Source organism: Gracilinanus agilis, chromosome 2 (assembly GCF_016433145.1).
Source record: "Gracilinanus agilis isolate LMUSP501 chromosome 2, AgileGrace, whole genome shotgun sequence".
Classification (NCBI taxonomy): domain Eukaryota; kingdom Metazoa; phylum Chordata; class Mammalia; order Didelphimorphia; family Didelphidae; genus Gracilinanus; species Gracilinanus agilis.
The window spans coordinates 148211359-148216838 of NC_058131.1; positions in this window are offsets into that span (position 1 = coordinate 148211359).

Sequence of the window (5480 nt, forward strand, 5' to 3'; positions counted from 1 at the left end):
CTCAGCTTCCTCATCTATAAAATAAAAGTAATAATACGTAACCTACTTTCACAGTCATTATGAGGACAGTGAGGACAGGGTTTTAGGTAAACCTTAACCCACTATTAAATGATTTATTTTGTATCAGCTAAATGTGTTTCACTTATTTCACTCGTTTCTTCCATCTCTAGTTCTTATGTATATATGCCACTATCAATCACCTCCAGTCTAAAGGAGGAAAGGCAGTCATCACTAGTACACCCTCCATCTTTATCATGTTTCTCTTTGATGGATCTTGGCTTTTTCCACACCATTCCTAACACCTGTTCTCATAGCTTTATATTCTAGTAATCTCTATTAAGCTCTTCTAGTCTTTCTCTGCTTTTCTATCTTCCTCCAATCAAACTGTCCTCATTTTTCACAAGATAAAAACAAAAGACCATCTTTAGAATCATTTTTCAGTAGTGATCACATTAACCTTTAACTAACATTTGGTTTTATCTGTGGCCTTATCATAGTGCTCCGGCCCAGTTGAAGCCATTTGGCCAAGGGCTTTATAAATGAATATGTCTGGACTGATCATCTCACACATGGTAGCATGGGCCTAATAGGCCAAGTCATTCATTCCATCAATGCAAACACTCAACATATTTATCCAAGCATAAAAACAGGGTCAGGAATAGAGCTTGAAAAGTCACCAACTCCATCCTAAAGGAAGAGACTCTCAGGAATAGTTATTCTTATACCAAGCCAAACATGAAAAGGGAAAAATAATCACACTTTAAAGGGGTTCTGGAACAAGCAATCCCACAACCTCATATCCCTCCCTAATAACTGACTTCTATATCAGTTAAGACTTCTTTATATCTAATTTAAGTGTCCCATGTTGCAAATGAAGCTTTATTTATTTCCCAACTAGAAACTAGCATAAGACTTTTTCCTTTAGACTAGTTCCTTCATTTTAATCATCTAATCATAGTACACCTTTTAGGAAGACATAGGACTCTTCTTCACTTATAATAAATAGTCTATTACATTTATCTGAGTGTCTGTCTTATCATCCCTCGTAATAATAACTAGAATTTCTATAATCCTTTATATTAGCAAACCACTTTATAGACATTTTGTTATTTGAGACTTCCACCAGTCTCATGGAGTAGGCAGACAGTATAATTATCTGTTTTACAGATAAGGAAACTGACTCAGAGGTTATCTAACTTTCCTGGAGTCATATACCTAACAAGCATGAGAGTTAAGTTTTAAACCCAGAGCCTCCTGACTCCTGTGCTATATCTATTATAATATCCTGCCTCTACATGATCCTTCAGGAAAGGAATCAAGTCTATTTCCCCTTGTATCTTACTCCTATCCTCTATTATCTAAGCACAATTCAAATATGTGTTTAATAAAAGTTTCTTGAATAAATAAATGGATGAATGAAATTGTATTGTTGAATTTTCTCAAAACTTGTTATTTGAGCTATGAAAATTATGTCAGTTCATAGGAATGTCATAGAACTCTTTTCCTATAGCCAAAGTTGACACATTCACATAGTAGATTTTTTTTAAATTTCTTCTCCAAAAAGAATTTGGTCAGTGGCATGTAAAACACAGAGGAATTACACATTGGCTACAGGAGGGGGTTGGGCTGAGAGGGGAGGGAAAGAACATGAATCTTGTAACCCATGGACAAATATTCTAAATTAATTAATTAAACAAAAAATGTTTTTAAAGAATTTGGTCAATGCCCAGATCACCTAAAATGAAGTCACTCATATGGGAGATGCCAGGGATATGATCCTGGGATAAAATATTCTGTGTTCCCCAACTTCATGGGTGGGAGCAGTGTCTCTCTGTTAGCTGCATAGCAAGAACTGCCTGTGCATCTTTAAATCTACCAGATTGGAATAATTTGCTCTTTCTAGTAGTATCCAGGAGTCATGTTCACCCATAGAATGGGAATCATGCACTAAACTGGATGGGAAAAAACCAATTTCTCCTTCCCCTTAGGTCCTCTGGCCCTCAGAAATGGCCTGAGGTTGTAGGGGTTCTATTTTATCTTTTTTTTTAGTTCTAGGTGAAAGAAGTGGAATTTTGGACCTGGGAGATTGAGCCATGGAGAAATTGGAAACAAGAGTCAGACTCGATGTTGTAGCCAGCCCAGTAAGGAAGCCCTGAGAAGGCAGAACACTAAGGACACAAGCCCACATGGAAAGGGAGGGCTTTGGACTTTAAAGCTGGTGGAATTGAGGCTATGTAAGAACTGAGCTAAGGCTATGAACCTAATGCCCTTTGGAACTGATGTCACCTAGGAATAAAGGAACTGATTTAAACTATAACACATGCACACACTCAGGGGGAGTTTTATATTTGTTCTTGCTATACCTTTGAAATTCCTTTGTAAAAGCTAATCTGACATTAAGCAATTAAATGGAACTGGAGAAATGGCTAAAAATTAATAGTTCATATTAAATGAGGGCTTGAGCCAATATCAGAGACTAAACATCCCTTGAGTCCCTTACTGGTACTGGAGAACCCTGAATGAGGGGTAAAAGGTGTTACTCATGGATGCTATGCAATGCAGACTAGAGTAGTTGCCATTACCCATGGCTTACAAGGAAATTTGATCTCTGACAAATTATTCCCCCTTTGCACATTTGCCAAAAAAAGAAAAACTTCAAAGGAGAATGAAATAGGTTTTCTGTCCTGTGGCTGATGACATGTTTTTAAATGAGGGCAGCACCAAGGTGAGAAGAAAATGACTATGTGTCACCCTTTAGAGTATGTTATCTTTTTTATTTGGGGGCTTTGGGAGAGAACTTCTCAAATATTTCTCATTTGGGGATTTGAAAAAGAGATAAGGGAGGAGAGATTGCTTGTAATATTGTTATCTGTCATCTTTGTTGAAAAGGCTTAACATTCTTAAGATATTTAGTGAGAAAATGTCTCTTCTTTTCCCCTATAGTAACTGTAAACTCATAAGTACAAACCAAAACCCTCTTTTAAAAAATTTTCCTCATGGTGGATGTAGTCATTCATTACCTATCCTTGTCCTCATTACTCCAAAAGCCACTTAATTCTTATATTTAAGAGATGAGCTTATTAATTCTTAGGAGTAGAAGAGCACCACAGCCCCAATGTCATTGAGGGAGCAAACATAAATTTCCTGAATTCTCTTCTCCTAAACTCCTTTTCCCAAAGTGCCTCTGGTTTCATCTATATAATAAGTGAAAGAGCTACTACTATTGTTACATGTATAATCTTAAGTGGAGTGAACTACCTCACAGAATTCCACAGTACCCCCCCCCCAGAACTCCAGGAGAAGGGGCAGTTAAAAATTTGGGGATAACAAGTAGGACACCCAGCTTGGCAAACTCACTCTTTGGGGGACAGAGGGAGCTTGGTAGCTGGAAAGGGGTAGGATTACTTCTTCTCAGTAGCTTAGCTTATCTCTAACCCAGAGTGCAGGGTGGTTCACTGCTGGATACTCTTTACTGACTCTAACCAGACTGTTTCCCAAAGGCTGTGAGCACTGTGACAAAACCTTGTAAACAGTGTCCCAACCAATCTTTAAACAATTAGGGTTCTACAATCAAGATTATCTTTACCATCTTGGACTTGTTAATATTAGATTCTAAGAGAAAGTTTAGATTGTGAAGGAGTTTAGAGATAAATACTTTTATTCAGAGGCTTTCCCCTTTGGGTGGGGGGATAGCTATTCTGACAGCACCTTGAAGATCTTAGATAGATTTTACCTCACCCTCAAACCTAGAACCTTTCTCTGTTTCCTTGAATTAATTAATCCCTTCTCTTGTTAAGACTGTGAGGTGGGAGGTGTTGTATTTCAGGCTATATAAGCCTAATTCATACATTACCTAAGCCAAATATCCATTCTGGCAGATCCTGAGAGTAGTTGTGATCCAGTGATCAAGAAAGTTGCTTGAAGACATCCTGAGCACTTTACCTATCTTGGGTTTAGGGAATAAGCCTCTAACAATGGAAGTTGCCAATTTCTGTGGGATTATTCCCTTTTTGCCAGACAGTTTAGCCCTGTGATAGCTAAGTCAGATAGCCTCCATTTCTGGACAGAAGGGTATTCTGTTAATAACAGTTACCAGAAGCTGCAACTGCCAAAGGAGGGGGAGGAGGAAGAATTCTATATAATCTATATAATCCCCTCCCCCTTGCTAGAGGTTTGCAGCCTGGTGCTTGGAGCCTACTCAGACATCATTGCTAATGGTCCCATTTTACACTACCTAAACATGAAAGAATTCTTAGCTTATAAGGACTCACTCCTCCCTTTAAAAAATTCTGTCCATTATTATCCCATATGTCCTAAAAATGGGTTTACCTTGCCATTCATTGCTCTTTACTGTACCGGTCTGAGTCAAAATAGTGAGAACTAATCATGGCATATGGGAAAGACAGTACTGGATAGGAGGTAAGGAATGAGTATGCATTTGAGATATAATGGAAAATAACATTAAGGGAAATAACACTTAGAGTATAGTTTATAGAGGACCTTGAAATCTTGGTGGTTTCATTCATTGATTTATTGACAAGATTAGATAACCATTGACATAAAGTGATCCAGAAAAGAGAAGTATTATCTTTGAAACAGGAAAACTAGTTCCACCTCTGATATGTGCAGGCTTTGTGATCATGGGCAAATCACTTAATCATCGTGTCCCCAGAAATTTGCTGAGAAAAATTTCAGATGAATTAGTCATCTGCATCAATTGAAGGAATTTCCGTATTAGGCATTACCCAGACTGATAAAATCATAGAACTGGAGTATTGTGTAGTATACATAAAAACTTTGATCTTGACATCAGAAGATGAGTTCTAATCCTGCTTTTGACACAGTGGTATGGCCACAGGAAGGTCATTTACTCTCTCTAAATTAGTTTCATCTATAAAGATTAAAATGAATATATTTTTATTAAGTGCTGTACTAAGAACAAGGGATGCAAATAAAAAGTATGTGCAGTCCATTCACTCAAGAAATTTATATTTGAAGAGGCAATACATAAAGGAGATTGGTAGCCTATGTAGTCAGCTGTAAAAGTATATAGGTAGAACTCCAGGGCCAGTGCAACATCAAAGTAGCTTCTTTAGTGAATAAAACTACCATTTCTTCACTATATCTCAGCTATGACACATCTCAGTTATAGAACAGAAAAGTGGACTCTACATGTGGAAGCATCCAAAAGATGCCAGTGGATCTGGAGGTACAAGAAAGTAAGAGCTTAAATTCGATGATATTAAACTCAAAATGGGTCAAAAGTCATTTAATTAAATCCAATTCAACAAGCATTTATTAAGTACCTACTATATACAGGATGCCATGCTAGGTACTAGAGTTATAAAAACAAAAATTAATCAGGTCCTTTCTTCAAAAAGGTTATAATCTAAGGGAATGTAATCTATATGCAGATAAGTAAATACAAATTGATCTGAAACTTTGCACATATCTTTTGTAGATCTCTTATACATCTGCTG